Below are 11596 nucleotides of genomic sequence, written 5' to 3' on the forward strand. Positions count from 1 at the left end.
TACAGATACTCTTCCAGTCCAGCACACCGGTCTCAAGCTGAAGTAGGAGAAAAGCTGCAGACAGCTCAAGCTAGATCAGTGCAGAGGACGAAATGTTCCCGGGGAATTCACTGCTTCATTGCACAGCACACCTCCTCGTGCTGATGCCCTAGGCCCTGGTAATCTATAAAAGAGAGAGACAGGACATGAATTTGGAGTTTTGGTGACCTCCGCAGAGAATGTAGCCAGCCTAGGTAAGATTGAAGGAAAGGGATGGGCTAGGGCCAGGATTTTCAAACTTGAGAATATTTTGCTGCCTGGAAGAGTATCTGTAAACTGATGATAATGATGACAGTTGGCTGCAGGCCTCAGCAGACGCATTTCCCAAGCATTTCCAGACTTAATGAGCCCAGAGAGCATCCCGTGGGGCAGGGCAGTCATGTTATTACCAGATTACGGTAAGGAAATGGGGGAAATCGAAGGGTTTAAGTAAATGATGGGGACACCAGGAGTGAGTATCTCAGCCTGAGTTCTCACAAACACTTTTGCTTCCAAATTCTCTCCCAGGAGGGGCAGGGAAAAGGGGTGGCTTCAAGACTGAATGTGCTGAATGTGCTTTCAGGGAAGAGGGAGGTGATTCTCCAAGGTACATTGAGTCCCTTGTTCCCGTGTTTACACACATGTCAGTGGCTGTGCCTGAGCCTCCAAAGCCACCCATTGCAGTGGACATGCGTCATGCCATCTAGCTGCCCAGCACTTTTTCAGTACCCTTCCTCTGTTTGAAGATTTCTAGATTTATGAATCCCACTTTCTCAGGAAGGAGCCGGAAACTCACTTTTCCAAATTCCTTTGCAGCTGGACATGGGCATGCGCCCGGCCTTCTCAGATTTACTCGAGGACTTCGATTTGGAAGAGAGCTGTGCAGAGTAAGGCGTGCTGAGTGGAAGAATGCTGATGAGGGTGACAGAGAGACACTTGGTGTGCAGAGGCAGAGGCTGTGGTGGTTTCAGTGGCACTTCCCCTGCTGTGCTGGGACAACAGAGTCTCTCCTGGAGCAATAATTAGAGTATTGAGCCTAGCTGAGTAGCCTCCAAGCCTAACTATGTAGCCCTCCCAGGTATGCTGTTAACAACCAATGTAGTCTGGTGAATACAACCGAGGTAGTTACAGTGAATTCTGTTGTTTGCTACCAAGGGCTCTTACTAATATTCCTTGTACTTATAGGGGATGCTGAAAAACTCAGTGGTTAAAATGAATATTTTCGTGTAACTTTTAGAAAGCATTTAGGTATTCAAGCCTTGCACAAAAAAAGTACTAATGTGATTATTCTTGTTTTAAAATCAAAGAAACAAAGCATCAGAGAAATCTGGTATGTATCAAGCTATTTATTACACCCAGATTAAAATTACAACTAGGCTTTCTTCACTGCAAAACCTGCCAATGTGAGGAGACTTAAGTCATATTCTTTGTTGAATCCAACTAGAAATGATCAAAAACACGCACTAAGAGGCTGCTGCTTAGGGCACACTCAGGACTGAGCGGAGCCGGGTCTCGGCTGAGACAGACAAGTGCAAGACTAAAGGGCTGAGAGATGCTGCCCGGTAGTCTCCTCTCCCTGCGGCTGTGCTTGCCGTTATTTCAGTTACCCATGGGCAACCATGCTCCAAAAATATTAAATGGAAACTTCTAGAAACAAGCAATTCATAAATTTTAAATTGTGTGCGGTTCCGAGTAGCGTGATAAAATCTCACACCTTCCCACTCTGTCCAGAGTGTGGACGCTCCCTCTCCCCTCCATTAGTAGCCCTCGCAGTTATCAGATCATCTGTCGCAGTGCTTGTGCTCAAGTGACCCTCGTTTTAGTTAATAATGGCCCCAAAGGGCAAGAGTAGTGATGTTGGCAATATGGATATGCCAAAGAGAAACTATAAAGTGCTTCCTTTAAGTGAAAAGGTGGAAGTTCTCAATTTCACAAGGAAAGAAAAAAGTCATGTACTGAGGTTGCTGATATCTACAGTAAGAACCAATCTTCTACCCGTGTAACCATGAAGAAGAAGAAACCCGTGCATGGTACAGATAGGATTCGGTACCAGCCGCAGTTTCAGGCAGCCACTGGGGTCTTGGAATGTATCCCCTGCACATAAGTGGGAGGAATCCTGTAATCAAAGCAAATAAGATTTTAATGCAAAATTTTAAAAATCAAAATTAATACAAGCTATGAGCAAAATATCAAGTTTTTAAGTAAAAACAAGATCAGTATTACTGATTCTTCCTTTCACCTCAGACACTGATATATAGTTACCTATTCTGTCTTTAGGGAACTTATACATATTATTTTTAAATTAATTAATAGCACAGATTAAGTTACCTAATTGCCTCCTCACATATTCAAAGTTTGAATTTCTTCTCCTGGTATGTGAATTTTCTCCAGCAGAATACATAGCGGCATCTCTCTGGGAGCATTCCTGACCCCACAAATTCGGATTAAATCGAAATCGCCATCTCCAGACTTGTCTGGATCTTGCAGAAATATTAACTCTGGCTGAATCTCTAAAATAACAGAGTTAAGGGGACCAAATTTAATACAAGGAGACATAAGATCAAATTTTAATGAATATCTGGGATGTTGGCCCTCCAGCCCCTCTCTATTTAGATGCCTTGATAAATCACAATGAGGATAATGGTAATTAACAATCGTTTGACACTACATGCAAAGACTGTAGGAGATGCTTGGAACAGTTGATGCTTCTTGTCACAATCCCTGTGAGGTAGGAACTCCTGTGAGGAAAGTGAGGTTGAAATTCCTAGTTAATGAGTAGCAGAGCCACACCACAAGCCCAGGTCTAACAAACTCCAGGACCGAAGTCTTCCTGCTCTGCTATGCTTCCTTTCAACAAAGTGTTCTCCTCCAGAAATCAAGAAGTCGAAGGGCTACGAAGCATCAGGACTGGACTTCTCCAGGAGGCAAGTGGACTTCATCAGAACAATGGCTTGGGGTAAAGTCGCAGCTTCTCTTTGATGAATGAAGAGAGTAGAAAGAGAAAAAGCAGCCATCTTCAAACTGGGAATCTCTGTCCAGTGACCCAGCACCCCTGAATCCTCCTGCCATGCTGCACAGTTTGTCCAGTCGTAAAAGAATTGCCTGACATGCTTTGTGATCCTTACATAATCCTGGAAGTTCTGAAAGGAGGGGAACTTCTTCATAAGGTATCCTAATACGTATGAGGAAACTGAGGCACAGGTAAGTAATTTACCTAATCCCCAGTTGTAGTTGATATGTCCCCCCAAAACTCACTGAAGCTTGAATTGTGTCCCCCAGGTTTTGTGTATTAGAAACTTAGCCCCACTGTGACTTTTAGAGGGTGGGAAATCCTATTATGGTAATAGAAAAGTGGAGGCTTAGACAGGTGATTAGACTGTAGGACCGCGCCCTAGTGAATGTGTTAAAAATGGTGGTCAGGGGCATGGTTCTGAGGGCTTTAAAAGGGGAGCACAAAGAGTCTGTCTGTCTGTCTCTCTCTCTCTGCTCTCTCTGCTTCCACCATCTTGCAATGTGAGACCCCTGGGTCACTGTCACCAACACCAGATGGACTTTGGATTTCCCAGCCTCAGAAACTGTAAGCAATAAATTTCGTGTTTCTTTATAAGTCACCCAGTTTCTGGTATTTTGTTATAAGCAACAGAAATGGACTAATACAGCAGTTAAGACTCAGTTCATTGCACCATACAGCCATGCAGATGAAGTCCTTCATTCCATGTATGCAAAAAGCTACACTTCGTCAGTGAAGCTGAGAGACTCTCCTTGAAAAGTTTCGTCTGTAGAACAGAGGTCAAGAACTGGCATCTTATAGGCCAAATCCAGCAGGATTTTTTTTTCTTGGTTTGTTTAAGTGTTTTTGAAAAATTTGAATTAGTCTATATGACTTAAAGATCAGGAGTTTTCACATGAAAATCCAGATTTCTTGCTTCTCTTGAAAAATTTCAAGATGGGGACACTGGGACCATTTTCACGCATAGCAACTATTGACTAGAGTAGCTGGGATGCTGGGGTCAGTGACCTCTTATAATTGGCCAGCCCATTGTAAGAGGTTCAGAAATGTTGTCAGCCACTTGGTAAACAATCGGTGGCTTAAAATCAGCCACAGTGGGATTATTTACACCACAGGAATTGGCAAACACTGTACATCATGGCTTTCATTTCTCCTTGCATTCTCTTCCCTTCCCTCCCTTCCACCCTCTCTTCCATCTTTCCTTCCTTCTTCCTCCCTCCCTCTTTCAATTGCTCACTTGCTTGTTTTTTTGGAGTGCCAGTTTATCAGCACACCACCAGCTGGAACTGAGGAAGACCTACCCTGTTTAGAAAAACATAGCCCCCTGGGCCATCTTCACTTATCTATGGCACCTGCCTGGCTAGGTAAGAAGCTGGAGTTTGCATACCCTGCAATGGACTATGTATATAAGTGGTGTGGTGTTCTCTCTCAAGCAAGCTTGCAATTGTGGTTGAGCAAGGGAAAATAGTCACCATGATCTCTTGATTTTAAGCTAATTTAAAACATGTTTAATTGAACTATCACATAATTGTTCAAAATTGAAAAGCTCAGCTCAATGGATTATCACACAGAGAACACAATCTAACAATACTATCCAGTTCAAGAAATAGAATTTTCACAGTACACTTAAAAGCTCCCCTCATAACCTCTCCCTGTCCCTACCCCCTTCTTCCTTCCCAAAGGTAACCATTCTCCTGACTTCTAACACTATGATTTTTTTGCCTGCTTTTGAGCTTCATATAAATGAAATGTAGAGTATATATTATGTTATGTCTAGCTTCTTTGATTTAACATTATTATATTTGTGAGATTCATTCTCTTTTTTTTTTTCCTTTTTTTTTTGTTTTTTTTACTGACCGGTAACGGGATCGCAACCCTTGGTGTTGCGCCCACACCGGGGACCGGCAACGGGATCGCAACCCTTGGTTTCGTGCCCGCACCACGCTCAGCCAGTGAGCGGGAACCGGTCTCCACATGGGATCCGAACCCTCGGCGGGAGCGCCGCCGCACTCCCAAGCGGTGCACTCTCCAGTGCGCCACCGGGCTGGCCCTCATTCATTTTTTGAACAGTTGAATTCAACATTTCTTTCTATGAATATTTTGCATTTTATTTATTCCTTCTACTGCTGGGTTGTTTCCAAATTTGAGCTATCTTAGCTTGGGTTCCCTCAAAAGGAAAGCAAGAAACAAAAGTATGCCCAACAGTTTATTTGGAAGTGTTTTCCTAGGAAGCAGTCATACAGGATAGGGAGAGTGAAATGGGAATAGAAAGAAAGCCTAAATATGAGTGTGTTATTAAGTTACCCACCACTACAGTCAATGGTGCTTGATCCTGCCAGCATCTTCTGAGCCATGCATTTCAGAACTGCTCACCAAGGGGAACAGAAAGTGGAAACATTTATCCATCGTCCATTGGCTCCTGTCCCCCATTGGTCAACAGCAATTGTTTACTAGTGTAAATTTTCCTGTTCTTCCAGGTTGCATGTGCATGAGTTTTTCTGGGGAATCCCAAGTCAGAGAAGCTGCATTGCAAGAAATTAGATGTGCATGGTGCAGGCTCTAGGCAAGCCATTGCTGATTGCACTTGCAAGAAACCAAAGCCTGCATGAAATTAGTTGCTGTAGCAAAGGTGAGGCCAAGAGGATTTTGAAGCTGTGCAAAAGAGGTGCCTGTGTATTGGCTTTTTGAATAGTGGGGCTATGAGCCTTCTTGTACATATCTCCTGGTGCACATGTGTATATATTGCTGTCAGATATATTCATAGCAGTGAAATTGCTGGGACATAAGGTATTCATGTGTTCAACCTTAGGAGATACTGCCAAACAGATTTCTAAAGTGCTTGTATATATTGACATTCCCACCAGCCACACAGGAGAGTTGTAGTTGCTTCAACATTTAGTGTTGTCCTATCTCTTTTTTTAAATGTCATTTAAAAAAAATCACTTTCTAATGGCTAGATTGTTGCCAGATCCTGTCTCTTTAGCTGTTTGGTTCACTTAGCACCACACTCTACATCTGGTCATTGAGTGCTGTGTCCAGCTGCAGATGTGCTCATGTATTCTAGGCTGTTGGGGTGAGATCAACAACTTCACACTTGGCCCAAGTGGCCATCCAAAGTAAATAAAGAGGAAGGAACAAGATAATAAAATCCCCAAAAGAAGTCACTATAATTGATTACATTTCATTTATCAGGAAACCATTCCAAGTCTTTGACTAATTTGTGACTCCCTGTTGTGATACAGAATCTCTTCTTCCGTGGGATGTTATAGTTCTTGCCAGTAAATGCAGGGGCCTGCTTTCCTCTGCTCAGAGTCTAGGCTGTCTGTAACATCTGATCTGTGATTGAGAAACAGGAAGAAAGGGGAGACCACCTTCCAAAGGTCTGACCCCAAACTCCCTTTTTCCTTAGTTCCAACCCAAGATGAACCCGACCTGACTCTTTCATGGTGCCATGAAACAGCCCAGTGCTCTCATTCTCATGGCTCCCTAGACTCCCACTGGCCATAATAAAATTCACTTCCCAGTGGTCATCTTGGCCTGACTTTCAGAGAAGGACCTCCTAGGAGAGGCACCAAATCTAAGAAAACCACCCTCAAGTATCTTTGGCTTCCAAACATCCCTTCTAAAGACAGGGCAGTGGGGTAGATGAAGTGCAAATAGAAGTTTCTACTCAAGAAGCTCCAAGAAGCTGCCTGTGTTCCCATCCTCTGTGACCTGCAGTGGCCATGCCACTCCTTTGTCACAATGAGCAGAGGCTCTTCAATCTTGCATGTACCCTTTGTGCTGTTCCAGCCCACCGGGCATCTGGGACAGGTGGTTCTTGGGTACGTTGCCGGGCCTCCCTACCATGCCAGACCACCGGTGCAGTGCCCACATTGTGGTGTCCTGGGGGAGAGTCCTCCTCTCCAGAAAGGTGCTCTGTCTTTACTATGAACAAAGGGAGGTCTAACTGACCCCATCATCTTACACTGGTAAGTATCCAGGAGATGTCCTCGGGGATCTCAGCACCCTCTCACCTCCAGAGGAAGGAGGCCAAAGTCACGACACTTTTCCTTCCCACCTCTTCTTTCTCCCTTAGGGCAAAGTTGGCTTGCTTGTGATTGCTTCGACATTTCATACACTCTGCACACTGTACTTATGGGGGATAGGCAGCAACGTGGGTGGTGGGAGCCAGACTTCAGAGCTTCTGCTAAAACTCCTCTACTGTAATAACACCAATGCTGTATTTATTGCTGGGCTCACCACGTGTACTTACTGAGCACTTTCCATACGTCTCATTGAATTCTCACAACTCTTTGAGGCAGCTCCGAGTATGGACCCACTTCACATTTTACAGCTGGAGAAACTGTGTCCATGAATTCACAGTTAGGAAGTGGTCTAGCTGGGATTCACACCCAGGCACACTCTCGATAGCTACATCATACTGGGATTTCTTGCCCAGCCACCCAAATGTGAACTTTGAACTCCCAGCTACCTGTCTTCATCTACCTTCCATGTGGTCCCAGCTCCCAGACTGTTCTGAAAATAACACCAAGTAATTTGATTGGGACCCATCCCAATCCCTTGTCTTTTCTCCAAACTCTCTGAGTTACAAAGCCTGTGGAGCATTTTGAGCTGTCAAGCAGCGTAGACCATAGTCTACCTAGGAAGACCTAGACTCTTCAGCTTCAAGCACAGCTCCATCGCTCAGCAGTTGTGAAAATCTAACAAGTTATTTAAACTCTCCAAGGCTTGGTTTCTACACCTGTACCACAGTATAATAATAATGCCTGCCTAATAGCGTTTTTCATAGGGTTAGATGAGTTGACTGGTGTAAAACAGTACACCAAGGGACACTCTGTAAAGGTGCAGCAAATACTAGATTTTACTAGTGATAAAATCCTTACTCACTTTTTGAAATCTCAAGGTTGGAAAATGCAAAATGGATTCCCTTTTGAGTCTGGCTTTTCTCCTGGTCATCTTTCCCTTATCGCCATCTCATTCCCTGTTAGAGGTCTCCATTCCAATAGTGTAAACATATAACACAGCGCCTGGCACACAGCAGGAGGGCAACGCACGTGTTACTCTTTCCTTCTAGCTTTGGTTTTCATGAAATCATCTTCACACTGGTGCATCCCTGCATACTTATGTTGTTATATTTGTTTTCCCTTTTCCATGCTCTTGGAAAGGACTGGGGAGAACTAGATGCCATATTTAGAGTAAGTTAGGCAACATCCCCAAAGCCAAAACAGTCCATCTGTACAGAACGAAAACTAGTTTTATAGATTTCATAGACTTCACCCCACCATTTCATCGTTTATCCAGAGGGTGACTTTGGGCCAGCTTGACCCACTGACAATGACTTTCTCTTACACACGGACAGTGTTAATGTCCATAAAATGCACAGAGCATTTTATTAAAAGAATGTGAGTAAGATATCCATGAAGAGTAGGCTTCTTATTCTAGAAGTGCCGTTCTGTTCATGTCAAGGACACATTTTCACGTCTCTTGTAAGGACATATGACTGAGGTTGAAGCTCATCCCGTGCTAATGCAGTGGCTCTTAATCAGGAAGCATATCAGAAGCACAGACCTGAGGAGGTTTCTCAAAAAGCTTTTTTGCCCCAAGAGTCAGCATAAGTTAAAATCACAGAACCAAGGACATACGTATTTTGATTCTGACACTGTCCCCTCTTCCAGACCCTGCCACCACTTTCCCAGTCAAGAACCACCATCACGGTGGCTTTTCAGAGAGAAAACATCCATCCAGTGAGCGGCTCTGAAAATGAATGCTTAGGAAACTAAAATAGCCAAACTTCTGGCAAAAGCCATTCTACATGACTCTTTGCCATTTTGAAACAGCCTGTCTTTCCAGTGAATACATAAGGCTCTGATTTACTCTCTTTTCTCTAGTAGTTGTCAATGGCCTTTTCCAATGTCTGTCCCCCACACCTCTACATTTCAGACGTTGCGTATGAGACAGAGCAATAACTAAGTACACGCAGTAAATCAAAGGATGGAGCCCACATTGAAGCCAGGTCTCCTATATCTTATCAATTTCCCCAATAACAGCCTCTTTCTCTGTAGAGGTTACTCTTTTATGCACATAAATGAGAATTAGAATGTCTCTGCCCTGCTCCTTTCAGCAGTATAGCTCTGCAGTGACACACACTGCCATCCGTCCCACTGCAACATCTGCCGTAAATTTGCTTTTAAAAGACATTCTCTTACAATACTGTCAATGGCCCTTGCATCAAAAATGAGAAAAATATGGAAACATGCATTAGAATATTTGGAAGTAAATGGCTTCTTTATTACATAAAAGCTCTCATGTGTCTCAAAGGTACTGAGAATAGAATAATTTATCATAAATGAGATTATTATTGCTGGGAAAAGGTCTATTTTAATGCCGGTTTTCTTGGGGACTAAACCAAACCATAACAGCCCACTGGGGGTGTTCATAAATGTATAAGTCCAATACTTAAAAGCTTTAAATGGAAAATATATGCTGATGCAGCAGTCTTGGGAAAGACAGAATACATTTTGTTTGTCCTCATCTCTGGGGGGTCAGCTACAATGTCCAGGAAAAAAAAGAAGAAGAAGAAGAAGAAGATGGTGACTTCTCTGCAGCCAAGAGGAAGGTCCACTGTGCTTTGGGGTTTGAAATCCAATGTCAGAACCTCAGACCGCCAGCATCCAGGACATCCAACTGCGGCAGGTGTCCAGTATCAGGGATACACTCTGCAAAACAAATCATGTCTAGGGAAAAATTTATCCTGTTATCCTTTTAGGCACATATTTTGCAAGAAGATAAATCAAAACTCAAAAGGAAAATTGCAGCTCTGGAGTTAAGAGAGAGTGAATTGTATTTTCCAATATGGCCAGAAATGGGATGTTCTGTTTAATACACACTAAAGATGTATGGCCAATTTTCAGAGACTCAGACATAATCAAATGTATTTCTCATGAAAACTGCATTGAACGTTATTTGATCTTTCTTTGTTGAATCAGGGTCATCTTTATAAATATTAATTATCTTTGTACAGTACCAAGCAGAGAGTCCATGGTTAGAATGCCACTTAAACCAACTTCTATGGGACATGGTTTCACTGGTCATGGAGGAAAAGAACAAACTCGTGCACTAACCCACAGTGTCCAATGACTTATGTGAGGCAAGAGGAAAGTAACAGACATTCATTTTGCTACCAGTGTGACTTCTCTGGAGGAAAGGTGTGCTGGTGATTGTCCTTCACATTCCCTGTGCTTATAAAGGCTTTATTGCATGATCTGGTATTGCCGTAACAGAGGAAAGGAATACCGTTAATAGCTCTCCTTTCCCTTCCCATTCTCATTTCTTTCCCAATTCCCTTTACCCCTTTGCAATTTCATTTCTAGTGAATAACCTCCTACTCCACTGGAAAGATCCATGCATGGAGCTGGATACTAAAATGGTCATGATTGTCTCTTACTTGGAAAGGGAGGGGAGGACTTGGGCAGCATGGGGGCCCAGGCCTGGAAGAGAGGAGCTGGCAGGAAGGAGGTTTGGCTTAAGGACAGGCCCCCTCAGGACTGATTTCTTGGCAAGCTATTCAAGCCCTTGGATGTCTGCACTGGAGTGATAACAATAGCCAACATTTATTAAGCATTTTGTCTGTGCCAGGTTCTGTGCATTATCTCCTTTAATACTTACACAACCCCTTGAAGTAGGCGCTATTTCCCTCTCTGCTTTAAAGATGAGGGCTGAGGTTAAGCAAGGTTAGGTAAATTCCCAAGTCCACACATCAACTAAGTGGCTGATCCAAGTTACATATCATTTCAGAGCTCAAGGTCAGACCACATGGCCCCCGTCCTCCACTATTAGCTTTATAAGATTATATTATTATATTATTGTATTATATTATTATTTATAAGATTATAAAGCCTTCAAAAAACATGGTTCTATCTTCTCTATTCCTGGACCAAGTTCTTACTTCTATCTTCTCTATTCACAGAGCCCAAGTTCTTACGTCTATGGAGCCACCAACTAATTGTCATGTCATCATGACATGGGCCACTGGGCCTCAGTTTGCCCAACTGTCAAATGAGGACGTTGGGCCAAATGGTATCTGAGGATGATTTGGCCTCTGACTTTGGGTAATTGCCCAACATCTAGGATGGGCTGTGAGGCACCACTTGGGTTGTCCCCACCTGGGATCTTAGTGGCATGAAGACGACACCTATGACTGCAGCAACTGGATTTCCAAGTCCCAAATCAGAACACCCATTACCCAAATTGTTGGGTGACAATAAATTATAACAGTAACATCAAACCTGCTCTGGAAATTCAGTGATATAGAAAATGTGGTGGGTAAATCCAGGCCTACTCTCTGGTGGAGGGTGAGCCACATCAAGAACTCTTTACTTCTGTCATCCTGTCTGTCCTTCGACACCCAGTCTCTGAACTTCTCCCCTGCTCCAAGCCCCAGCAAGCAAAATAAAGCTGAGAATGGTGTTTCTGTCCTAGTATAAAAGCATTCCCAGGATTCTGAACTGCACAACAGATTTGCATGTGATTCACATGTATTTGCATATTGCCTTTTGTTAAGTGCTT

The 11596-nt window shown here is 43.4% G+C and overlaps 1 long non-coding RNA gene across 1 annotated transcript; it reads left to right on the forward strand.

The window, feature by feature from the left end:
• Positions 1-251: 251 nt before the first annotated feature.
• On the forward strand, positions 252-11315 carry LOC103608507. The gene is made up of 4 exons (XR_552065.1): positions 252-437; positions 835-905; positions 5506-5657; positions 10998-11315. It is a non-coding gene; the product is annotated as an uncharacterized LOC103608507 (long non-coding RNA).
• The last annotated feature ends 281 nt before the right edge of the window (positions 11316-11596 follow it).

The sequence above is a fragment of the Galeopterus variegatus genome, unplaced genomic scaffold, assembly GCF_000696425.1.
Source record: "Galeopterus variegatus unplaced genomic scaffold, G_variegatus-3.0.2 Scaffold8500, whole genome shotgun sequence".
NCBI lineage: Eukaryota > Metazoa > Chordata > Mammalia > Dermoptera > Cynocephalidae > Galeopterus > Galeopterus variegatus.